The sequence below is a fragment of the Schistocerca americana genome, chromosome 2 (assembly GCF_021461395.2).
Source record: "Schistocerca americana isolate TAMUIC-IGC-003095 chromosome 2, iqSchAmer2.1, whole genome shotgun sequence".
Taxonomy (NCBI): Eukaryota; Metazoa; Arthropoda; class Insecta; order Orthoptera; family Acrididae; genus Schistocerca; species Schistocerca americana.
The window spans coordinates 88,588,489-88,608,882 of NC_060120.1; the positions used below are offsets into that span (position 1 = coordinate 88,588,489).

General features: G+C 44.1%; 53 non-coding genes across 53 annotated transcripts; 27 read left to right on the forward strand and 26 right to left on the reverse strand.

The window, feature by feature from the left end:
• The first annotated feature begins 217 nt into the window (after positions 1 to 217).
• Positions 218 to 289, forward strand: Trnaq-cug. Its single transcript has one exon. It is a non-coding gene; the product is annotated as a tRNA-Gln (tRNA).
• A 358-nt stretch (positions 290 to 647) lies between these two features.
• Positions 648 to 736, reverse strand: Trnay-gua. Its single transcript is given in 2 exon segments — positions 648 to 683; positions 700 to 736. It is a non-coding gene; the product is annotated as a tRNA-Tyr (tRNA).
• Positions 737 to 984: 248 nt separating this feature from the next.
• Trnaq-cug lies at positions 985 to 1,056 on the forward strand. The gene has a single exon. It is a non-coding gene; the product is annotated as a tRNA-Gln (tRNA).
• Positions 1,057 to 1,414: 358 nt separating this feature from the next.
• On the reverse strand, positions 1,415 to 1,503 carry Trnay-gua. Its single transcript is given in 2 exon segments — positions 1,415 to 1,450; positions 1,467 to 1,503. It is a non-coding gene; the product is annotated as a tRNA-Tyr (tRNA).
• Positions 1,504 to 1,751: 248 nt separating this feature from the next.
• Trnaq-cug lies at positions 1,752 to 1,823 on the forward strand. Its single transcript has one exon. It is a non-coding gene; the product is annotated as a tRNA-Gln (tRNA).
• Positions 1,824 to 2,181: 358 nt separating this feature from the next.
• On the reverse strand, positions 2,182 to 2,270 carry Trnay-gua. Its single transcript is given in 2 exon segments — positions 2,182 to 2,217; positions 2,234 to 2,270. It is a non-coding gene; the product is annotated as a tRNA-Tyr (tRNA).
• A 248-nt stretch (positions 2,271 to 2,518) lies between these two features.
• On the forward strand, positions 2,519 to 2,590 carry Trnaq-cug. Its single transcript has one exon. It is a non-coding gene; the product is annotated as a tRNA-Gln (tRNA).
• Positions 2,591 to 2,948: 358 nt separating this feature from the next.
• On the reverse strand, positions 2,949 to 3,037 carry Trnay-gua. The gene is given in 2 exon segments: positions 2,949 to 2,984; positions 3,001 to 3,037. It is a non-coding gene; the product is annotated as a tRNA-Tyr (tRNA).
• Positions 3,038 to 3,285: 248 nt separating this feature from the next.
• On the forward strand, positions 3,286 to 3,357 carry Trnaq-cug. Its single transcript has one exon. It is a non-coding gene; the product is annotated as a tRNA-Gln (tRNA).
• A 358-nt stretch (positions 3,358 to 3,715) lies between these two features.
• On the reverse strand, positions 3,716 to 3,804 carry Trnay-gua. Its single transcript is given in 2 exon segments — positions 3,716 to 3,751; positions 3,768 to 3,804. It is a non-coding gene; the product is annotated as a tRNA-Tyr (tRNA).
• Positions 3,805 to 4,052: 248 nt separating this feature from the next.
• Trnaq-cug lies at positions 4,053 to 4,124 on the forward strand. The gene has a single exon. It is a non-coding gene; the product is annotated as a tRNA-Gln (tRNA).
• A 358-nt stretch (positions 4,125 to 4,482) lies between these two features.
• On the reverse strand, positions 4,483 to 4,571 carry Trnay-gua. The gene is given in 2 exon segments: positions 4,483 to 4,518; positions 4,535 to 4,571. It is a non-coding gene; the product is annotated as a tRNA-Tyr (tRNA).
• A 248-nt stretch (positions 4,572 to 4,819) lies between these two features.
• On the forward strand, positions 4,820 to 4,891 carry Trnaq-cug. Its single transcript has one exon. It is a non-coding gene; the product is annotated as a tRNA-Gln (tRNA).
• Positions 4,892 to 5,249: 358 nt separating this feature from the next.
• Positions 5,250 to 5,338, reverse strand: Trnay-gua. The gene is given in 2 exon segments: positions 5,250 to 5,285; positions 5,302 to 5,338. It is a non-coding gene; the product is annotated as a tRNA-Tyr (tRNA).
• Positions 5,339 to 5,586: 248 nt separating this feature from the next.
• Positions 5,587 to 5,658, forward strand: Trnaq-cug. Its single transcript has one exon. It is a non-coding gene; the product is annotated as a tRNA-Gln (tRNA).
• Positions 5,659 to 6,016: 358 nt separating this feature from the next.
• Trnay-gua lies at positions 6,017 to 6,105 on the reverse strand. The gene is given in 2 exon segments: positions 6,017 to 6,052; positions 6,069 to 6,105. It is a non-coding gene; the product is annotated as a tRNA-Tyr (tRNA).
• A 248-nt stretch (positions 6,106 to 6,353) lies between these two features.
• On the forward strand, positions 6,354 to 6,425 carry Trnaq-cug. Its single transcript has one exon. It is a non-coding gene; the product is annotated as a tRNA-Gln (tRNA).
• Positions 6,426 to 6,783: 358 nt separating this feature from the next.
• Positions 6,784 to 6,872, reverse strand: Trnay-gua. Its single transcript is given in 2 exon segments — positions 6,784 to 6,819; positions 6,836 to 6,872. It is a non-coding gene; the product is annotated as a tRNA-Tyr (tRNA).
• Positions 6,873 to 7,120: 248 nt separating this feature from the next.
• Trnaq-cug lies at positions 7,121 to 7,192 on the forward strand. The gene has a single exon. It is a non-coding gene; the product is annotated as a tRNA-Gln (tRNA).
• Positions 7,193 to 7,550: 358 nt separating this feature from the next.
• Positions 7,551 to 7,639, reverse strand: Trnay-gua. Its single transcript is given in 2 exon segments — positions 7,551 to 7,586; positions 7,603 to 7,639. It is a non-coding gene; the product is annotated as a tRNA-Tyr (tRNA).
• A 248-nt stretch (positions 7,640 to 7,887) lies between these two features.
• On the forward strand, positions 7,888 to 7,959 carry Trnaq-cug. Its single transcript has one exon. It is a non-coding gene; the product is annotated as a tRNA-Gln (tRNA).
• Positions 7,960 to 8,317: 358 nt separating this feature from the next.
• Positions 8,318 to 8,406, reverse strand: Trnay-gua. Its single transcript is given in 2 exon segments — positions 8,318 to 8,353; positions 8,370 to 8,406. It is a non-coding gene; the product is annotated as a tRNA-Tyr (tRNA).
• A 248-nt stretch (positions 8,407 to 8,654) lies between these two features.
• On the forward strand, positions 8,655 to 8,726 carry Trnaq-cug. The gene has a single exon. It is a non-coding gene; the product is annotated as a tRNA-Gln (tRNA).
• Positions 8,727 to 9,084: 358 nt separating this feature from the next.
• Trnay-gua lies at positions 9,085 to 9,173 on the reverse strand. The gene is given in 2 exon segments: positions 9,085 to 9,120; positions 9,137 to 9,173. It is a non-coding gene; the product is annotated as a tRNA-Tyr (tRNA).
• A 248-nt stretch (positions 9,174 to 9,421) lies between these two features.
• Positions 9,422 to 9,493, forward strand: Trnaq-cug. Its single transcript has one exon. It is a non-coding gene; the product is annotated as a tRNA-Gln (tRNA).
• Positions 9,494 to 9,851: 358 nt separating this feature from the next.
• On the reverse strand, positions 9,852 to 9,940 carry Trnay-gua. Its single transcript is given in 2 exon segments — positions 9,852 to 9,887; positions 9,904 to 9,940. It is a non-coding gene; the product is annotated as a tRNA-Tyr (tRNA).
• A 248-nt stretch (positions 9,941 to 10,188) lies between these two features.
• On the forward strand, positions 10,189 to 10,260 carry Trnaq-cug. The gene has a single exon. It is a non-coding gene; the product is annotated as a tRNA-Gln (tRNA).
• Positions 10,261 to 10,618: 358 nt separating this feature from the next.
• On the reverse strand, positions 10,619 to 10,707 carry Trnay-gua. Its single transcript is given in 2 exon segments — positions 10,619 to 10,654; positions 10,671 to 10,707. It is a non-coding gene; the product is annotated as a tRNA-Tyr (tRNA).
• Positions 10,708 to 10,955: 248 nt separating this feature from the next.
• Trnaq-cug lies at positions 10,956 to 11,027 on the forward strand. Its single transcript has one exon. It is a non-coding gene; the product is annotated as a tRNA-Gln (tRNA).
• A 358-nt stretch (positions 11,028 to 11,385) lies between these two features.
• Trnay-gua lies at positions 11,386 to 11,474 on the reverse strand. Its single transcript is given in 2 exon segments — positions 11,386 to 11,421; positions 11,438 to 11,474. It is a non-coding gene; the product is annotated as a tRNA-Tyr (tRNA).
• A 248-nt stretch (positions 11,475 to 11,722) lies between these two features.
• Positions 11,723 to 11,794, forward strand: Trnaq-cug. The gene has a single exon. It is a non-coding gene; the product is annotated as a tRNA-Gln (tRNA).
• A 358-nt stretch (positions 11,795 to 12,152) lies between these two features.
• Trnay-gua lies at positions 12,153 to 12,241 on the reverse strand. The gene is given in 2 exon segments: positions 12,153 to 12,188; positions 12,205 to 12,241. It is a non-coding gene; the product is annotated as a tRNA-Tyr (tRNA).
• A 248-nt stretch (positions 12,242 to 12,489) lies between these two features.
• Trnaq-cug lies at positions 12,490 to 12,561 on the forward strand. The gene has a single exon. It is a non-coding gene; the product is annotated as a tRNA-Gln (tRNA).
• A 358-nt stretch (positions 12,562 to 12,919) lies between these two features.
• On the reverse strand, positions 12,920 to 13,008 carry Trnay-gua. Its single transcript is given in 2 exon segments — positions 12,920 to 12,955; positions 12,972 to 13,008. It is a non-coding gene; the product is annotated as a tRNA-Tyr (tRNA).
• Positions 13,009 to 13,256: 248 nt separating this feature from the next.
• Trnaq-cug lies at positions 13,257 to 13,328 on the forward strand. Its single transcript has one exon. It is a non-coding gene; the product is annotated as a tRNA-Gln (tRNA).
• A 358-nt stretch (positions 13,329 to 13,686) lies between these two features.
• Positions 13,687 to 13,775, reverse strand: Trnay-gua. The gene is given in 2 exon segments: positions 13,687 to 13,722; positions 13,739 to 13,775. It is a non-coding gene; the product is annotated as a tRNA-Tyr (tRNA).
• Positions 13,776 to 14,023: 248 nt separating this feature from the next.
• On the forward strand, positions 14,024 to 14,095 carry Trnaq-cug. The gene has a single exon. It is a non-coding gene; the product is annotated as a tRNA-Gln (tRNA).
• Positions 14,096 to 14,453: 358 nt separating this feature from the next.
• Positions 14,454 to 14,542, reverse strand: Trnay-gua. Its single transcript is given in 2 exon segments — positions 14,454 to 14,489; positions 14,506 to 14,542. It is a non-coding gene; the product is annotated as a tRNA-Tyr (tRNA).
• A 248-nt stretch (positions 14,543 to 14,790) lies between these two features.
• Positions 14,791 to 14,862, forward strand: Trnaq-cug. The gene has a single exon. It is a non-coding gene; the product is annotated as a tRNA-Gln (tRNA).
• Positions 14,863 to 15,220: 358 nt separating this feature from the next.
• On the reverse strand, positions 15,221 to 15,309 carry Trnay-gua. Its single transcript is given in 2 exon segments — positions 15,221 to 15,256; positions 15,273 to 15,309. It is a non-coding gene; the product is annotated as a tRNA-Tyr (tRNA).
• A 248-nt stretch (positions 15,310 to 15,557) lies between these two features.
• On the forward strand, positions 15,558 to 15,629 carry Trnaq-cug. The gene has a single exon. It is a non-coding gene; the product is annotated as a tRNA-Gln (tRNA).
• Positions 15,630 to 15,987: 358 nt separating this feature from the next.
• On the reverse strand, positions 15,988 to 16,076 carry Trnay-gua. The gene is given in 2 exon segments: positions 15,988 to 16,023; positions 16,040 to 16,076. It is a non-coding gene; the product is annotated as a tRNA-Tyr (tRNA).
• Positions 16,077 to 16,324: 248 nt separating this feature from the next.
• Positions 16,325 to 16,396, forward strand: Trnaq-cug. Its single transcript has one exon. It is a non-coding gene; the product is annotated as a tRNA-Gln (tRNA).
• Positions 16,397 to 16,754: 358 nt separating this feature from the next.
• Trnay-gua lies at positions 16,755 to 16,843 on the reverse strand. Its single transcript is given in 2 exon segments — positions 16,755 to 16,790; positions 16,807 to 16,843. It is a non-coding gene; the product is annotated as a tRNA-Tyr (tRNA).
• A 248-nt stretch (positions 16,844 to 17,091) lies between these two features.
• Trnaq-cug lies at positions 17,092 to 17,163 on the forward strand. Its single transcript has one exon. It is a non-coding gene; the product is annotated as a tRNA-Gln (tRNA).
• A 358-nt stretch (positions 17,164 to 17,521) lies between these two features.
• Positions 17,522 to 17,610, reverse strand: Trnay-gua. The gene is given in 2 exon segments: positions 17,522 to 17,557; positions 17,574 to 17,610. It is a non-coding gene; the product is annotated as a tRNA-Tyr (tRNA).
• Positions 17,611 to 17,858: 248 nt separating this feature from the next.
• Trnaq-cug lies at positions 17,859 to 17,930 on the forward strand. Its single transcript has one exon. It is a non-coding gene; the product is annotated as a tRNA-Gln (tRNA).
• A 358-nt stretch (positions 17,931 to 18,288) lies between these two features.
• Positions 18,289 to 18,377, reverse strand: Trnay-gua. The gene is given in 2 exon segments: positions 18,289 to 18,324; positions 18,341 to 18,377. It is a non-coding gene; the product is annotated as a tRNA-Tyr (tRNA).
• Positions 18,378 to 18,625: 248 nt separating this feature from the next.
• Positions 18,626 to 18,697, forward strand: Trnaq-cug. The gene has a single exon. It is a non-coding gene; the product is annotated as a tRNA-Gln (tRNA).
• Positions 18,698 to 19,055: 358 nt separating this feature from the next.
• Positions 19,056 to 19,144, reverse strand: Trnay-gua. Its single transcript is given in 2 exon segments — positions 19,056 to 19,091; positions 19,108 to 19,144. It is a non-coding gene; the product is annotated as a tRNA-Tyr (tRNA).
• A 248-nt stretch (positions 19,145 to 19,392) lies between these two features.
• Positions 19,393 to 19,464, forward strand: Trnaq-cug. Its single transcript has one exon. It is a non-coding gene; the product is annotated as a tRNA-Gln (tRNA).
• A 358-nt stretch (positions 19,465 to 19,822) lies between these two features.
• Trnay-gua lies at positions 19,823 to 19,911 on the reverse strand. Its single transcript is given in 2 exon segments — positions 19,823 to 19,858; positions 19,875 to 19,911. It is a non-coding gene; the product is annotated as a tRNA-Tyr (tRNA).
• A 248-nt stretch (positions 19,912 to 20,159) lies between these two features.
• Positions 20,160 to 20,231, forward strand: Trnaq-cug. The gene has a single exon. It is a non-coding gene; the product is annotated as a tRNA-Gln (tRNA).
• The last annotated feature ends 163 nt before the right edge of the window (positions 20,232 to 20,394 follow it).

The following is a 20,394-nucleotide window of genomic DNA, read 5'->3' on the forward strand; positions in this document are numbered from 1 at the left end:
TTTACGTCCGTCCCTGTCTTTCGTTTCCACACACTGCTACTCAGCGCGCCCATATAGACGCACAGGAAATGCAGTCATCGGCTGCAACTGCAAACATTGCCCAGATTAAGTTTTATAATGCTCGATCGTGTCAATTAGGTTAAAAAATGCAAGTAGGAAGTGTCTGAAGTACGTCAGTATACTGCTAAATGTATTTACGCGTCCCATGCTCGTGTCTGGTTCCATGGTGTAACGGTTAGCACTCTGGACTCTGAATCCAGCGATCCGAGTTCGAATCTCGGTGGAACCTTCGTTTAGTCTAAATTTTCTGTAATAAGCGTTTCTCGCCGAGGAAGTATCAGCGATAGGCTCAGGGATTTAGTTTCTACGTTTGTGTTAAAAACGAGACGTCTATGAAACGGCTGAATATTGGTGCGACGATGTGACCTATATAGCACATTAAACGAGTGATGCCTGTAAGAGCAAGCAATTTTACGATAATTCGAAGAAATATCATTATCCTACGAAGGCTAAGACTCCCATGATTATCAACTAGCTATTACTAGCTGAGCAAATGAATTTCCTTTAAAATAGGTTTAAAACATAGGGAGGTTCTGACCGAGTGGGCATGCTCTGGAGCCTATTTGCTCCTGAGATTAGAAAAACAGTCCTCTGGGCCGGATTTGAACCAGCGACCTATGGATAACTGTGAATCCTCCACTACAGTCCACCGCTCTACCAACTGAGCTACCAGAGGCTCTGCATGCTTTCTTGTTCGTTCTGATTGCTTTACGTCCGTCCCTGTCTTTCGTTTCCACACACTGCTACTCAGCGCGCCCATATAGACGCACAGGAAATGCAGTCATCGGCTGCAACTGCAAACATTGCCCAGATTAAGTTTTATAATGCTCGATCGTGTCAATTAGGTTAAAAAATGCAAGTAGGAAGTGTCTGAAGTACGTCAGTATACTGCTAAATGTATTTACGCGTCCCATGCTCGTGTCTGGTTCCATGGTGTAACGGTTAGCACTCTGGACTCTGAATCCAGCGATCCGAGTTCGAATCTCGGTGGAACCTTCGTTTAGTCTAAATTTTCTGTAATAAGCGTTTCTCGCCGAGGAAGTATCAGCGATAGGCTCAGGGATTTAGTTTCTACGTTTGTGTTAAAAACGAGACGTCTATGAAACGGCTGAATATTGGTGCGACGATGTGACCTATATAGCACATTAAACGAGTGATGCCTGTAAGAGCAAGCAATTTTACGATAATTCGAAGAAATATCATTATCCTACGAAGGCTAAGACTCCCATGATTATCAACTAGCTATTACTAGCTGAGCAAATGAATTTCCTTTAAAATAGGTTTAAAACATAGGGAGGTTCTGACCGAGTGGGCATGCTCTGGAGCCTATTTGCTCCTGAGATTAGAAAAACAGTCCTCTGGGCCGGATTTGAACCAGCGACCTATGGATAACTGTGAATCCTCCACTACAGTCCACCGCTCTACCAACTGAGCTACCAGAGGCTCTGCATGCTTTCTTGTTCGTTCTGATTGCTTTACGTCCGTCCCTGTCTTTCGTTTCCACACACTGCTACTCAGCGCGCCCATATAGACGCACAGGAAATGCAGTCATCGGCTGCAACTGCAAACATTGCCCAGATTAAGTTTTATAATGCTCGATCGTGTCAATTAGGTTAAAAAATGCAAGTAGGAAGTGTCTGAAGTACGTCAGTATACTGCTAAATGTATTTACGCGTCCCATGCTCGTGTCTGGTTCCATGGTGTAACGGTTAGCACTCTGGACTCTGAATCCAGCGATCCGAGTTCGAATCTCGGTGGAACCTTCGTTTAGTCTAAATTTTCTGTAATAAGCGTTTCTCGCCGAGGAAGTATCAGCGATAGGCTCAGGGATTTAGTTTCTACGTTTGTGTTAAAAACGAGACGTCTATGAAACGGCTGAATATTGGTGCGACGATGTGACCTATATAGCACATTAAACGAGTGATGCCTGTAAGAGCAAGCAATTTTACGATAATTCGAAGAAATATCATTATCCTACGAAGGCTAAGACTCCCATGATTATCAACTAGCTATTACTAGCTGAGCAAATGAATTTCCTTTAAAATAGGTTTAAAACATAGGGAGGTTCTGACCGAGTGGGCATGCTCTGGAGCCTATTTGCTCCTGAGATTAGAAAAACAGTCCTCTGGGCCGGATTTGAACCAGCGACCTATGGATAACTGTGAATCCTCCACTACAGTCCACCGCTCTACCAACTGAGCTACCAGAGGCTCTGCATGCTTTCTTGTTCGTTCTGATTGCTTTACGTCCGTCCCTGTCTTTCGTTTCCACACACTGCTACTCAGCGCGCCCATATAGACGCACAGGAAATGCAGTCATCGGCTGCAACTGCAAACATTGCCCAGATTAAGTTTTATAATGCTCGATCGTGTCAATTAGGTTAAAAAATGCAAGTAGGAAGTGTCTGAAGTACGTCAGTATACTGCTAAATGTATTTACGCGTCCCATGCTCGTGTCTGGTTCCATGGTGTAACGGTTAGCACTCTGGACTCTGAATCCAGCGATCCGAGTTCGAATCTCGGTGGAACCTTCGTTTAGTCTAAATTTTCTGTAATAAGCGTTTCTCGCCGAGGAAGTATCAGCGATAGGCTCAGGGATTTAGTTTCTACGTTTGTGTTAAAAACGAGACGTCTATGAAACGGCTGAATATTGGTGCGACGATGTGACCTATATAGCACATTAAACGAGTGATGCCTGTAAGAGCAAGCAATTTTACGATAATTCGAAGAAATATCATTATCCTACGAAGGCTAAGACTCCCATGATTATCAACTAGCTATTACTAGCTGAGCAAATGAATTTCCTTTAAAATAGGTTTAAAACATAGGGAGGTTCTGACCGAGTGGGCATGCTCTGGAGCCTATTTGCTCCTGAGATTAGAAAAACAGTCCTCTGGGCCGGATTTGAACCAGCGACCTATGGATAACTGTGAATCATCCACTACAGTCCACCGCTCTACCAACTGAGCTACCAGAGGCTCTGCATGCTTTCTTGTTCGTTCTGATTGCTTTACGTCCGTCCCTGTCTTTCGTTTCCACACACTGCTACTCAGCGCGCCCATATAGACGCACAGGAAATGCAGTCATCGGCTGCAACTGCAAACATTGCCCAGATTAAGTTTTATAATGCTCGATCGTGTCAATTAGGTTAAAAAATGCAAGTAGGAAGTGTCTGAAGTACGTCAGTATACTGCTAAATGTATTTACGCGTCCCATGCTCGTGTCTGGTTCCATGGTGTAACGGTTAGCACTCTGGACTCTGAATCCAGCGATCCGAGTTCGAATCTCGGTGGAACCTTCGTTTAGTCTAAATTTTCTGTAATAAGCGTTTCTCGCCGAGGAAGTATCAGCGATAGGCTCAGGGATTTAGTTTCTACGTTTGTGTTAAAAACGAGACGTCTATGAAACGGCTGAATATTGGTGCGACGATGTGACCTATATAGCACATTAAACGAGTGATGCCTGTAAGAGCAAGCAATTTTACGATAATTCGAAGAAATATCATTATCCTACGAAGGCTAAGACTCCCATGATTATCAACTAGCTATTACTAGCTGAGCAAATGAATTTCCTTTAAAATAGGTTTAAAACATAGGGAGGTTCTGACCGAGTGGGCATGCTCTGGAGCCTATTTGCTCCTGAGATTAGAAAAACAGTCCTCTGGGCCGGATTTGAACCAGCGACCTATGGATAACTGTGAATCCTCCACTACAGTCCACCGCTCTACCAACTGAGCTACCAGAGGCTCTGCATGCTTTCTTGTTCGTTCTGATTGCTTTACGTCCGTCCCTGTCTTTCGTTTCCACACACTGCTACTCAGCGCGCCCATATAGACGCACAGGAAATGCAGTCATCGGCTGCAACTGCAAACATTGCCCAGATTAAGTTTTATAATGCTCGATCGTGTCAATTAGGTTAAAAAATGCAAGTAGGAAGTGTCTGAAGTACGTCAGTATACTGCTAAATGTATTTACGCGTCCCATGCTCGTGTCTGGTTCCATGGTGTAACGGTTAGCACTCTGGACTCTGAATCTAGCGATCCGAGTTCGAATCTCGGTGGAACCTTCGTTTAGTCTAAATTTTCTGTAATAAGCGTTTCTCGCCGAGGAAGTATCAGCGATAGGCTCAGGGATTTAGTTTCTACGTTTGTGTTAAAAACGAGACGTCTATGAAACGGCTGAATATTGGTGCGACGATGTGACCTATATAGCACATTAAACGAGTGATGCCTGTAAGAGCAAGCAATTTTACGATAATTCGAAGAAATATCATTATCCTACGAAGGCTAAGACTCCCATGATTATCAACTAGCTATTACTAGCTGAGCAAATGAATTTCCTTTAAAATAGGTTTAAAACATAGGGAGGTTCTGACCGAGTGGGCATGCTCTGGAGCCTATTTGCTCCTGAGATTAGAAAAACAGTCCTCTGGGCCGGATTTGAACCAGCGACCTATGGATAACTGTGAATCCTCCACTACAGTCCACCGCTCTACCAACTGAGCTACCAGAGGCTCTGCATGCTTTCTTGTTCGTTCTGATTGCTTTACGTCCGTCCCTGTCTTTCGTTTCCACACACTGCTACTCAGCGCGCCCATATAGACGCACAGGAAATGCAGTCATCGGCTGCAACTGCAAACATTGCCCAGATTAAGTTTTATAATGCTCGATCGTGTCAATTAGGTTAAAAAATGCAAGTAGGAAGTGTCTGAAGTACGTCAGTATACTGCTAAATGTATTTACGCGTCCCATGCTCGTGTCTGGTTCCATGGTGTAACGGTTAGCACTCTGGACTCTGAATCCAGCGATCCGAGTTCGAATCTCGGTGGAACCTTCGTTTAGTCTAAATTTTCTGTAATAAGCGTTTCTCGCCGAGGAAGTATCAGCGATAGGCTCAGGGATTTAGTTTCTACGTTTGTGTTAAAAACGAGACGTCTATGAAACGGCTGAATATTGGTGCGACGATGTGACCTATATAGCACATTAAACGAGTGATGCCTGTAAGAGCAAGCAATTTTACGATAATTCGAAGAAATATCATTATCCTACGAAGGCTAAGACTCCCATGATTATCAACTAGCTATTACTAGCTGAGCAAATGAATTTCCTTTAAAATAGGTTTAAAACATAGGGAGGTTCTGACCGAGTGGGCATGCTCTGGAGCCTATTTGCTCCTGAGATTAGAAAAACAGTCCTCTGGGCCGGATTTGAACCAGCGACCTATGGATAACTGTGAATCCTCCACTACAGTCCACCGCTCTACCAACTGAGCTACCAGAGGCTCTGCATGCTTTCTTGTTCGTTCTGATTGCTTTACGTCCGTCCCTGTCTTTCGTTTCCACACACTGCTACTCAGCGCGCCCATATAGACGCACAGGAAATGCAGTCATCGGCTGCAACTGCAAACATTGCCCAGATTAAGTTTTATAATGCTCGATCGTGTCAATTAGGTTAAAAAATGCAAGTAGGAAGTGTCTGAAGTACGTCAGTATACTGCTAAATGTATTTACGCGTCCCATGCTCGTGTCTGGTTCCATGGTGTAACGGTTAGCACTCTGGACTCTGAATCCAGCGATCCGAGTTCGAATCTCGGTGGAACCTTCGTTTAGTCTAAATTTTCTGTAATAAGCGTTTCTCGCCGAGGAAGTATCAGCGATAGGCTCAGGGATTTAGTTTCTACGTTTGTGTTAAAAACGAGACGTCTATGAAACGGCTGAATATTGGTGCGACGATGTGACCTATATAGCACATTAAACGAGTGATGCCTGTAAGAGCAAGCAATTTTACGATAATTCGAAGAAATATCATTATCCTACGAAGGCTAAGACTCCCATGATTATCAACTAGCTATTACTAGCTGAGCAAATGAATTTCCTTTAAAATAGGTTTAAAACATAGGGAGGTTCTGACCGAGTGGGCATGCTCTGGAGCCTATTTGCTCCTGAGATTAGAAAAACAGTCCTCTGGGCCGGATTTGAACCAGCGACCTATGGATAACTGTGAATCCTCCACTACAGTCCACCGCTCTACCAACTGAGCTACCAGAGGCTCTGCATGCTTTCTTGTTCGTTCTGATTGCTTTACGTCCGTCCCTGTCTTTCGTTTCCACACACTGCTACTCAGCGCGCCCATATAGACGCACAGGAAATGCAGTCATCGGCTGCAACTGCAAACATTGCCCAGATTAAGTTTTATAATGCTCGATCGTGTCAATTAGGTTAAAAAATGCAAGTAGGAAGTGTCTGAAGTACGTCAGTATACTGCTAAATGTATTTACGCGTCCCATGCTCGTGTCTGGTTCCATGGTGTAACGGTTAGCACTCTGGACTCTGAATCCAGCGATCCGAGTTCGAATCTCGGTGGAACCTTCGTTTAGTCTAAATTTTCTGTAATAAGCGTTTCTCGCCGAGGAAGTATCAGCGATAGGCTCAGGGATTTAGTTTCTACGTTTGTGTTAAAAACGAGACGTCTATGAAACGGCTGAATATTGGTGCGACGATGTGACCTATATAGCACATTAAACGAGTGATGCCTGTAAGAGCAAGCAATTTTACGATAATTCGAAGAAATATCATTATCCTACGAAGGCTAAGACTCCCATGATTATCAACTAGCTATTACTAGCTGAGCAAATGAATTTCCTTTAAAATAGGTTTAAAACATAGGGAGGTTCTGACCGAGTGGGCATGCTCTGGAGCCTATTTGCTCCTGAGATTAGAAAAACAGTCCTCTGGGCCGGATTTGAACCAGCGACCTATGGATAACTGTGAATCCTCCACTACAGTCCACCGCTCTACCAACTGAGCTACCAGAGGCTCTGCATGCTTTCTTGTTCGTTCTGATTGCTTTACGTCCGTCCCTGTCTTTCGTTTCCACACACTGCTACTCAGCGCGCCCATATAGACGCACAGGAAATGCAGTCATCGGCTGCAACTGCAAACATTGCCCAGATTAAGTTTTATAATGCTCGATCGTGTCAATTAGGTTAAAAAATGCAAGTAGGAAGTGTCTGAAGTACGTCAGTATACTGCTAAATGTATTTACGCGTCCCATGCTCGTGTCTGGTTCCATGGTGTAACGGTTAGCACTCTGGACTCTGAATCCAGCGATCCGAGTTCGAATCTCGGTGGAACCTTCGTTTAGTCTAAATTTTCTGTAATAAGCGTTTCTCGCCGAGGAAGTATCAGCGATAGGCTCAGGGATTTAGTTTCTACGTTTGTGTTAAAAACGAGACGTCTATGAAACGGCTGAATATTGGTGCGACGATGTGACCTATATAGCACATTAAACGAGTGATGCCTGTAAGAGCAAGCAATTTTACGATAATTCGAAGAAATATCATTATCCTACGAAGGCTAAGACTCCCATGATTATCAACTAGCTATTACTAGCTGAGCAAATGAATTTCCTTTAAAATAGGTTTAAAACATAGGGAGGTTCTGACCGAGTGGGCATGCTCTGGAGCCTATTTGCTCCTGAGATTAGAAAAACAGTCCTCTGGGCCGGATTTGAACCAGCGACCTATGGATAACTGTGAATCCTCCACTACAGTCCACCGCTCTACCAACTGAGCTACCAGAGGCTCTGCATGCTTTCTTGTTCGTTCTGATTGCTTTACGTCCGTCCCTGTCTTTCGTTTCCACACACTGCTACTCAGCGCGCCCATATAGACGCACAGGAAATGCAGTCATCGGCTGCAACTGCAAACATTGCCCAGATTAAGTTTTATAATGCTCGATCGTGTCAATTAGGTTAAAAAATGCAAGTAGGAAGTGTCTGAAGTACGTCAGTATACTGCTAAATGTATTTACGCGTCCCATGCTCGTGTCTGGTTCCATGGTGTAACGGTTAGCACTCTGGACTCTGAATCCAGCGATCCGAGTTCGAATCTCGGTGGAACCTTCGTTTAGTCTAAATTTTCTGTAATAAGCGTTTCTCGCCGAGGAAGTATCAGCGATAGGCTCAGGGATTTAGTTTCTACGTTTGTGTTAAAAACGAGACGTCTATGAAACGGCTGAATATTGGTGCGACGATGTGACCTATATAGCACATTAAACGAGTGATGCCTGTAAGAGCAAGCAATTTTACGATAATTCGAAGAAATATCATTATCCTACGAAGGCTAAGACTCCCATGATTATCAACTAGCTATTACTAGCTGAGCAAATGAATTTCCTTTAAAATAGGTTTAAAACATAGGGAGGTTCTGACCGAGTGGGCATGCTCTGGAGCCTATTTGCTCCTGAGATTAGAAAAACAGTCCTCTGGGCCGGATTTGAACCAGCGACCTATGGATAACTGTGAATCCTCCACTACAGTCCACCGCTCTACCAACTGAGCTACCAGAGGCTCTGCATGCTTTCTTGTTCGTTCTGATTGCTTTACGTCCGTCCCTGTCTTTCGTTTCCACACACTGCTACTCAGCGCGCCCATATAGACGCACAGGAAATGCAGTCATCGGCTGCAACTGCAAACATTGCCCAGATTAAGTTTTATAATGCTCGATCGTGTCAATTAGGTTAAAAAATGCAAGTAGGAAGTGTCTGAAGTACGTCAGTATACTGCTAAATGTATTTACGCGTCCCATGCTCGTGTCTGGTTCCATGGTGTAACGGTTAGCACTCTGGACTCTGAATCCAGCGATCCGAGTTCGAATCTCGGTGGAACCTTCGTTTAGTCTAAATTTTCTGTAATAAGCGTTTCTCGCCGAGGAAGTATCAGCGATAGGCTCAGGGATTTAGTTTCTACGTTTGTGTTAAAAACGAGACGTCTATGAAACGGCTGAATATTGGTGCGACGATGTGACCTATATAGCACATTAAACGAGTGATGCCTGTAAGAGCAAGCAATTTTACGATAATTCGAAGAAATATCATTATCCTACGAAGGCTAAGACTCCCATGATTATCAACTAGCTATTACTAGCTGAGCAAATGAATTTCCTTTAAAATAGGTTTAAAACATAGGGAGGTTCTGACCGAGTGGGCATGCTCTGGAGCCTATTTGCTCCTGAGATTAGAAAAACAGTCCTCTGGGCCGGATTTGAACCAGCGACCTATGGATAACTGTGAATCCTCCACTACAGTCCACCGCTCTACCAACTGAGCTACCAGAGGCTCTGCATGCTTTCTTGTTCGTTCTGATTGCTTTACGTCCGTCCCTGTCTTTCGTTTCCACACACTGCTACTCAGCGCGCCCATATAGACGCACAGGAAATGCAGTCATCGGCTGCAACTGCAAACATTGCCCAGATTAAGTTTTATAATGCTCGATCGTGTCAATTAGGTTAAAAAATGCAAGTAGGAAGTGTCTGAAGTACGTCAGTATACTGCTAAATGTATTTACGCGTCCCATGCTCGTGTCTGGTTCCATGGTGTAACGGTTAGCACTCTGGACTCTGAATCCAGCGATCCGAGTTCGAATCTCGGTGGAACCTTCGTTTAGTCTAAATTTTCTGTAATAAGCGTTTCTCGCCGAGGAAGTATCAGCGATAGGCTCAGGGATTTAGTTTCTACGTTTGTGTTAAAAACGAGACGTCTATGAAACGGCTGAATATTGGTGCGACGATGTGACCTATATAGCACATTAAACGAGTGATGCCTGTAAGAGCAAGCAATTTTACGATAATTCGAAGAAATATCATTATCCTACGAAGGCTAAGACTCCCATGATTATCAACTAGCTATTACTAGCTGAGCAAATGAATTTCCTTTAAAATAGGTTTAAAACATAGGGAGGTTCTGACCGAGTGGGCATGCTCTGGAGCCTATTTGCTCCTGAGATTAGAAAAACAGTCCTCTGGGCCGGATTTGAACCAGCGACCTATGGATAACTGTGAATCCTCCACTACAGTCCACCGCTCTACCAACTGAGCTACCAGAGGCTCTGCATGCTTTCTTGTTCGTTCTGATTGCTTTACGTCCGTCCCTGTCTTTCGTTTCCACACACTGCTACTCAGCGCGCCCATATAGACGCACAGGAAATGCAGTCATCGGCTGCAACTGCAAACATTGCCCAGATTAAGTTTTATAATGCTCGATCGTGTCAATTAGGTTAAAAAATGCAAGTAGGAAGTGTCTGAAGTACGTCAGTATACTGCTAAATGTATTTACGCGTCCCATGCTCGTGTCTGGTTCCATGGTGTAACGGTTAGCACTCTGGACTCTGAATCCAGCGATCCGAGTTCGAATCTCGGTGGAACCTTCGTTTAGTCTAAATTTTCTGTAATAAGCGTTTCTCGCCGAGGAAGTATCAGCGATAGGCTCAGGGATTTAGTTTCTACGTTTGTGTTAAAAACGAGACGTCTATGAAACGGCTGAATATTGGTGCGACGATGTGACCTATATAGCACATTAAACGAGTGATGCCTGTAAGAGCAAGCAATTTTACGATAATTCGAAGAAATATCATTATCCTACGAAGGCTAAGACTCCCATGATTATCAACTAGCTATTACTAGCTGAGCAAATGAATTTCCTTTAAAATAGGTTTAAAACATAGGGAGGTTCTGACCGAGTGGGCATGCTCTGGAGCCTATTTGCTCCTGAGATTAGAAAAACAGTCCTCTGGGCCGGATTTGAACCAGCGACCTATGGATAACTGTGAATCCTCCACTACAGTCCACCGCTCTACCAACTGAGCTACCAGAGGCTCTGCATGCTTTCTTGTTCGTTCTGATTGCTTTACGTCCGTCCCTGTCTTTCGTTTCCACACACTGCTACTCAGCGCGCCCATATAGACGCACAGGAAATGCAGTCATCGGCTGCAACTGCAAACATTGCCCAGATTAAGTTTTATAATGCTCGATCGTGTCAATTAGGTTAAAAAATGCAAGTAGGAAGTGTCTGAAGTACGTCAGTATACTGCTAAATGTATTTACGCGTCCCATGCTCGTGTCTGGTTCCATGGTGTAACGGTTAGCACTCTGGACTCTGAATCCAGCGATCCGAGTTCGAATCTCGGTGGAACCTTCGTTTAGTCTAAATTTTCTGTAATAAGCGTTTCTCGCCGAGGAAGTATCAGCGATAGGCTCAGGGATTTAGTTTCTACGTTTGTGTTAAAAACGAGACGTCTATGAAACGGCTGAATATTGGTGCGACGATGTGACCTATATAGCACATTAAACGAGTGATGCCTGTAAGAGCAAGCAATTTTACGATAATTCGAAGAAATATCATTATCCTACGAAGGCTAAGACTCCCATGATTATCAACTAGCTATTACTAGCTGAGCAAATGAATTTCCTTTAAAATAGGTTTAAAACATAGGGAGGTTCTGACCGAGTGGGCATGCTCTGGAGCCTATTTGCTCCTGAGATTAGAAAAACAGTCCTCTGGGCCGGATTTGAACCAGCGACCTATGGATAACTGTGAATCCTCCACTACAGTCCACCGCTCTACCAACTGAGCTACCAGAGGCTCTGCATGCTTTCTTGTTCGTTCTGATTGCTTTACGTCCGTCCCTGTCTTTCGTTTCCACACACTGCTACTCAGCGCGCCCATATAGACGCACAGGAAATGCAGTCATCGGCTGCAACTGCAAACATTGCCCAGATTAAGTTTTATAATGCTCGATCGTGTCAATTAGGTTAAAAAATGCAAGTAGGAAGTGTCTGAAGTACGTCAGTATACTGCTAAATGTATTTACGCGTCCCATGCTCGTGTCTGGTTCCATGGTGTAACGGTTAGCACTCTGGACTCTGAATCCAGCGATCCGAGTTCGAATCTCGGTGGAACCTTCGTTTAGTCTAAATTTTCTGTAATAAGCGTTTCTCGCCGAGGAAGTATCAGCGATAGGCTCAGGGATTTAGTTTCTACGTTTGTGTTAAAAACGAGACGTCTATGAAACGGCTGAATATTGGTGCGACGATGTGACCTATATAGCACATTAAACGAGTGATGCCTGTAAGAGCAAGCAATTTTACGATAATTCGAAGAAATATCATTATCCTACGAAGGCTAAGACTCCCATGATTATCAACTAGCTATTACTAGCTGAGCAAATGAATTTCCTTTAAAATAGGTTTAAAACATAGGGAGGTTCTGACCGAGTGGGCATGCTCTGGAGCCTATTTGCTCCTGAGATTAGAAAAACAGTCCTCTGGGCCGGATTTGAACCAGCGACCTATGGATAACTGTGAATCCTCCACTACAGTCCACCGCTCTACCAACTGAGCTACCAGAGGCTCTGCATGCTTTCTTGTTCGTTCTGATTGCTTTACGTCCGTCCCTGTCTTTCGTTTCCACACACTGCTACTCAGCGCGCCCATATAGACGCACAGGAAATGCAGTCATCGGCTGCAACTGCAAACATTGCCCAGATTAAGTTTTATAATGCTCGATCGTGTCAATTAGGTTAAAAAATGCAAGTAGGAAGTGTCTGAAGTACGTCAGTATACTGCTAAATGTATTTACGCGTCCCATGCTCGTGTCTGGTTCCATGGTGTAACGGTTAGCACTCTGGACTCTGAATCCAGCGATCCGAGTTCGAATCTCGGTGGAACCTTCGTTTAGTCTAAATTTTCTGTAATAAGCGTTTCTCGCCGAGGAAGTATCAGCGATAGGCTCAGGGATTTAGTTTCTACGTTTGTGTTAAAAACGAGACGTCTATGAAACGGCTGAATATTGGTGCGACGATGTGACCTATATAGCACATTAAACGAGTGATGCCTGTAAGAGCAAGCAATTTTACGATAATTCGAAGAAATATCATTATCCTACGAAGGCTAAGACTCCCATGATTATCAACTAGCTATTACTAGCTGAGCAAATGAATTTCCTTTAAAATAGGTTTAAAACATAGGGAGGTTCTGACCGAGTGGGCATGCTCTGGAGCCTATTTGCTCCTGAGATTAGAAAAACAGTCCTCTGGGCCGGATTTGAACCAGCGACCTATGGATAACTGTGAATCCTCCACTACAGTCCACCGCTCTACCAACTGAGCTACCAGAGGCTCTGCATGCTTTCTTGTTCGTTCTGATTGCTTTACGTCCGTCCCTGTCTTTCGTTTCCACACACTGCTACTCAGCGCGCCCATATAGACGCACAGGAAATGCAGTCATCGGCTGCAACTGCAAACATTGCCCAGATTAAGTTTTATAATGCTCGATCGTGTCAATTAGGTTAAAAAATGCAAGTAGGAAGTGTCTGAAGTACGTCAGTATACTGCTAAATGTATTTACGCGTCCCATGCTCGTGTCTGGTTCCATGGTGTAACGGTTAGCACTCTGGACTCTGAATCCAGCGATCCGAGTTCGAATCTCGGTGGAACCTTCGTTTAGTCTAAATTTTCTGTAATAAGCGTTTCTCGCCGAGGAAGTATCAGCGATAGGCTCAGGGATTTAGTTTCTACGTTTGTGTTAAAAACGAGACGTCTATGAAACGGCTGAATATTGGTGCGACGATGTGACCTATATAGCACATTAAACGAGTGATGCCTGTAAGAGCAAGCAATTTTACGATAATTCGAAGAAATATCATTATCCTACGAAGGCTAAGACTCCCATGATTATCAACTAGCTATTACTAGCTGAGCAAATGAATTTCCTTTAAAATAGGTTTAAAACATAGGGAGGTTCTGACCGAGTGGGCATGCTCTGGAGCCTATTTGCTCCTGAGATTAGAAAAACAGTCCTCTGGGCCGGATTTGAACCAGCGACCTATGGATAACTGTGAATCCTCCACTACAGTCCACCGCTCTACCAACTGAGCTACCAGAGGCTCTGCATGCTTTCTTGTTCGTTCTGATTGCTTTACGTCCGTCCCTGTCTTTCGTTTCCACACACTGCTACTCAGCGCGCCCATATAGACGCACAGGAAATGCAGTCATCGGCTGCAACTGCAAACATTGCCCAGATTAAGTTTTATAATGCTCGATCGTGTCAATTAGGTTAAAAAATGCAAGTAGGAAGTGTCTGAAGTACGTCAGTATACTGCTAAATGTATTTACGCGTCCCATGCTCGTGTCTGGTTCCATGGTGTAACGGTTAGCACTCTGGACTCTGAATCCAGCGATCCGAGTTCGAATCTCGGTGGAACCTTCGTTTAGTCTAAATTTTCTGTAATAAGCGTTTCTCGCCGAGGAAGTATCAGCGATAGGCTCAGGGATTTAGTTTCTACGTTTGTGTTAAAAACGAGACGTCTATGAAACGGCTGAATATTGGTGCGACGATGTGACCTATATAGCACATTAAACGAGTGATGCCTGTAAGAGCAAGCAATTTTACGATAATTCGAAGAAATATCATTATCCTACGAAGGCTAAGACTCCCATGATTATCAACTAGCTATTACTAGCTGAGCAAATGAATTTCCTTTAAAATAGGTTTAAAACATAGGGAGGTTCTGACCGAGTGGGCATGCTCTGGAGCCTATTTGCTCCTGAGATTAGAAAAACAGTCCTCTGGGCCGGATTTGAACCAGCGACCTATGGATAACTGTGAATCCTCCACTACAGTCCACCGCTCTACCAACTGAGCTACCAGAGGCTCTGCATGCTTTCTTGTTCGTTCTGATTGCTTTACGTCCGTCCCTGTCTTTCGTTTCCACACACTGCTACTCAGCGCGCCCATATAGACGCACAGGAAATGCAGTCATCGGCTGCAACTGCAAACATTGCCCAGATTAAGTTTTATAATGCTCGATCGTGTCAATTAGGTTAAAAAATGCAAGTAGGAAGTGTCTGAAGTACGTCAGTATACTGCTAAATGTATTTACGCGTCCCATGCTCGTGTCTGGTTCCATGGTGTAACGGTTAGCACTCTGGACTCTGAATCCAGCGATCCGAGTTCGAATCTCGGTGGAACCTTCGTTTAGTCTAAATTTTCTGTAATAAGCGTTTCTCGCCGAGGAAGTATCAGCGATAGGCTCAGGGATTTAGTTTCTACGTTTGTGTTAAAAACGAGACGTCTATGAAACGGCTGAATATTGGTGCGACGATGTGACCTATATAGCACATTAAACGAGTGATGCCTGTAAGAGCAAGCAATTTTACGATAATTCGAAGAAATATCATTATCCTACGAAGGCTAAGACTCCCATGATTATCAACTAGCTATTACTAGCTGAGCAAATGAATTTCCTTTAAAATAGGTTTAAAACATAGGGAGGTTCTGACCGAGTGGGCATGCTCTGGAGCCTATTTGCTCCTGAGATTAGAAAAACAGTCCTCTGGGCCGGATTTGAACCAGCGACCTATGGATAACTGTGAATCCTCCACTACAGTCCACCGCTCTACCAACTGAGCTACCAGAGGCTCTGCATGCTTTCTTGTTCGTTCTGATTGCTTTACGTCCGTCCCTGTCTTTCGTTTCCACACACTGCTACTCAGCGCGCCCATATAGACGCACAGGAAATGCAGTCATCGGCTGCAACTGCAAACATTGCCCAGATTAAGTTTTATAATGCTCGATCGTGTCAATTAGGTTAAAAAATGCAAGTAGGAAGTGTCTGAAGTACGTCAGTATACTGCTAAATGTATTTACGCGTCCCATGCTCGTGTCTGGTTCCATGGTGTAACGGTTAGCACTCTGGACTCTGAATCCAGCGATCCGGGTTCGAATCTCGGTGGAACCTTCGTTTAGTCTAAATTTTCTGTAATAAGCGTTTCTCGCCGAGGAAGTATCAGCGATAGGCTCAGGGATTTAGTTTCTACGTTTGTGTTAAAAACGAGACGTCTATGAAACGGCTGAATATTGGTGCGACGATGTGACCTATATAGCACATTAAACGAGTGATGCCTGTAAGAGCAAGCAATTTTACGATAATTCGAAGAAATATCATTATCCTACGAAGGCTAAGACTCCCATGATTATCAACTAGCTATTACTAGCTGAGCAAATGAATTTCCTTTAAAATAGGTTTAAAACATAGGGAGGTTCTGACCGAGTGGGCATGCTCTGGAGCCTATTTGCTCCTGAGATTAGAAAAACAGTCCTCTGGGCCGGATTTGAACCAGCGACCTATGGATAACTGTGAATCCTCCACTACAGTCCACCGCTCTACCAACTGAGCTACCAGAGGCTCTGCATGCTTTCTTGTTCGTTCTGATTGCTTTACGTCCGTCCCTGTCTTTCGTTTCCACACACTGCTACTCAGCGCGCCCATATAGACGCACAGGAAATGCAGTCATCGGCTGCAACTGCAAACATTGCCCAGATTAAGTTTTATAATGCTCGATCGTGTCAATTAGGTTAAAAAATGCAAGTAGGAAGTGTCTGAAGTACGTCAGTATACTGCTAAATGTATTTACGCGTCCCATGCTCGTGTCTGGTTCCATGGTGTAACGGTTAGCACTCTGGACTCTGAATCCAGCGATCCGAGTTCGAATCTCGGTGGAACCTTCGTTTAGTCTAAATTTTCTGTAATAAGCGTTTCTCGCCGAGGAAGTATCAGCGATAGGCTCAGGGATTTAGTTTCTACGTTTGTGTTAAAAACGAGACGTCTATGAAACGGCTGAATATTGGTGCGACGATGTGACCTATATAGCACATTAAACGAGTGATGCCTGTAAGAGCAAGCAATTTTACGATAATTCGAAGAAATATCATTATCCTACGAAGGCTAAGACTCCCATGATTATCAACTAGCTATTACTAGCTGAGCAAATGAATTTCCTTTAAAATAGGTTTAAAACATAGGGAGGTTCTGACCGAGTGGGCATGCTCTGGAGCCTATTTGCTCCTGAGATTAGAAAAACAGTCCTCTGGGCCGGATTTGAACCAGCGACCTATGGATAACTGTGAATCCTCCACTACAGTCCACCGCTCTACCAACTGAGCTACCAGAGGCTCTGCATGCTTTCTTGTTCGTTCTGATTGCTTTACGTCCGTCCCTGTCTTTCGTTTCCACACACTGCTACTCAGCGCGCCCATATAGACGCACAGGAAATGCAGTCATCGGCTGCAACTGCAAACATTGCCCAGATTAAGTTTTATAATGCTCGATCGTGTCAATTAGGTTAAAAAATGCAAGTAGGAAGTGTCTGAAGTACGTCAGTATACTGCTAAATGTATTTACGCGTCCCATGCTCGTGTCTGGTTCCATGGTGTAACGGTTAGCACTCTGGACTCTGAATCCAGCGATCCGAGTTCGAATCTCGGTGGAACCTTCGTTTAGTCTAAATTTTCTGTAATAAGCGTTTCTCGCCGAGGAAGTATCAGCGATAGGCTCAGGGATTTAGTTTCTACGTTTGTGTTAAAAACGAGACGTCTATGAAACGGCTGAATATTGGTGCGACGATGTGACCTATATAGCACATTAAACGAGTGATGCCTGTAAGAGCAAGCAATTTTACGATAATTCGAAGAAATATCATTATCCTACGAAGGCTAAGACTCCCATGATTATCAACTAGCTATTACTAGCTGAGCAAATGAATTTCCTTTAAAATAGGTTTAAAACATAGGGAGGTTCTGACCGAGTGGGCATGCTCTGGAGCCTATTTGCTCCTGAGATTAGAAAAACAGTCCTCTGGGCCGGATTTGAACCAGCGACCTATGGATAACTGTGAATCCTCCACTACAGTCCACCGCTCTACCAACTGAGCTACCAGAGGCTCTGCATGCTTTCTTGTTCGTTCTGATTGCTTTACGTCCGTCCCTGTCTTTCGTTTCCACACACTGCTACTCAGCGCGCCCATATAGACGCACAGGAAATGCAGTCATCGGCTGCAACTGCAAACATTGCCCAGATTAAGTTTTATAATGCTCGATCGTGTCAATTAGGTTAAAAAATGCAAGTAGGAAGTGTCTGAAGTACGTCAGTATACTGCTAAATGTATTTACGCGTCCCACGCTCGTGTCTGGTTCCATGGTGTAACGGTTAGCACTCTGGACTCTGAATCCAGCGATCCGAGTTCGAATCTCGGTGGAACCTTCGTTTAGTCTAAATTTTCTGTAATAAGCGTTTCTCGCCGAGGAAGTATCAGCGATAGGCTCAGGGATTTAGTTTCTACGTTTGTGTTAAAAACGAGACGTCTATGAAACGGCTGAATATTGGTGCGACGATGTGACCTATATAGCACATTAAACGAGTGATGCCTGTAAGAGCAAGCAATTTTACGATAATTCGAAGAAATATCATTATCCTACGAAGGCTAAGACTCCCATGATTATCAACTAGCTATTACTAGCTGAGCAAATGAATTTCCTTTAAAATAGGTTTAAAACATAGGGAGGTTCTGACCGAGTGGGCATGCTCTGGAGCCTATTTGCTCCTGAGATTAGAAAAACAGTCCTCTGGGCCGGATTTGAACCAGCGACCTATGGATAACTGTGAATCCTCCACTACAGTCCACCGCTCTACCAACTGAGCTACCAGAGGCTCTGCATGCTTTCTTGTTCGTTCTGATTGCTTTACGTCCGTCCCTGTCTTTCGTTTCCACACACTGCTACTCAGCGCGCCCATATAGACGCACAGGAAATGCAGTCATCGGCTGCAACTGCAAACATTGCCCAGATTAAGTTTTATAATGCTCGATCGTGTCAATTAGGTTAAAAAATGCAAGTAGGAAGTGTCTGAAGTACGTCAGTATACTGCTAAATGTATTTACGCGTCCCATGCTCGTGTCTGGTTCCATGGTGTAACGGTTAGCACTCTGGACTCTGAATCCAGCGATCCGGGTTCGAATCTCGGTGGAACCTTCGTTTAGTCTAAATTTTCTGTAATAAGCGTTTCTCGCCGAGGAAGTATCAGCGATAGGCTCAGGGATTTAGTTTCTACGTTTGTGTTAAAAACGAGACGTCTATGAAACGGCTGAATATTGGTGCGACGATGTGACCTATATAGCACATTAAACGAGTGATGCCTGTAAGAGCAAGCAATTTTACGATAATTCGAAGAAATATCATTATCCTACGAAGGCTAAGACTCCCATGATTATCAACTAGCTATTACTAGCTGAGCAAATGAATTTCCTTTAAAATAGGTTTAAAACATAGGGAGGTTCTGACCGAGTGGGCATGCTCTGGAGCCTATTTGCTCCTGAGATTAGAAAAACAGTCCTCTGGGCCGGATTTGAACCAGCGACCTATGGATAACTGTGAATCCTCCACTACAGTCCACCGCTCTACCAACTGAGCTACCAGAGGCTCTGCATGCTTTCTTGTTCGTTCTGATTGCTTTACGTCCGTCCCTGTCTTTCGTTTCCACACACTGCTACTCAGCGCGCCCATATAGACGCACAGGAAATGCAGTCATCGGCTGCAACTGCAAACATTGCCCAGATTAAGTTTTATAATGCTCGATCGTGTCAATTAGGTTAAAAAATGCAAGTAGGAAGTGTCTGAAGTACGTCAGTATACTGCTAAATGTATTTACGCGTCCCATGCTCGTGTCTGGTTCCATGGTGTAACGGTTAGCACTCTGGACTCTGAATCCAGCGATCCGAGTTCGAATCTCGGTGGAACCTTCGTTTAGTCTAAATTTTCTGTAATAAGCGTTTCTCGCCGAGGAAGTATCAGCGATAGGCTCAGGGATTTAGTTTCTACGTTTGTGTTAAAAACGAGACGTCTATGAAACGGCTGAATATTGGTGCGACGATGTGACCTATATAGCACATTAAACGAGTGATGCCTGTAAGAGCAAGCAATTTTACGATAATTCGAAGAAATATCATTATCCTACGAAGGCTAAGACTCCCATGATTATCAACTAGCTATTACTAGCTGAGCAAATGAATTTCCTTTAAAATAGGTTTAAAACATAGGGAGGTTCTGACCGAGTGGGCATGCTCTGGAGCCTATTTGCTCCTGAGATTAGAAAAACAGTCCTCTGGGCCGGATTTGAACCAGCGACCTATGGATAACTGTGAATCCTCCACTACAGTCCACCGCTCTACCAACTGAGCTACCAGAGGCTCTGCATGCTTTCTTGTTCGTTCTGATTGCTTTACGTCCGTCCCTGTCTTTCGTTTCCACACACTGCTACTCAGCGCGCCCATATAGACGCACAGGAAATGCAGTCATCGGCTGCAACTGCAAACATTGCCCAGATTAAGTTTTATAATGCTCGATCGTGTCAATTAGGTTAAAAAATGCAAGTAGGAAGTGTCTGAAGTACGTCAGTATACTGCTAAATGTATTTACGCGTCCCATGCTCGTGTCTGGTTCCATGGTGTAACGGTTAGCACTCTGGACTCTGAATCCAGCGATCCGAGTTCGAATCTCGGTGGAACCTTCGTTTAGTCTAAATTTTCTGTAATAAGCGTTTCTCGCCGAGGAAGTATCAGCGATAGGCTCAGGGATTTAGTTTCTACGTTTGTGTTAAAAACGAGACGTCTATGAAACGGCTGAATATTGGTGCGACGATGTGACCTATATAGCACATTAAACGAGTGATG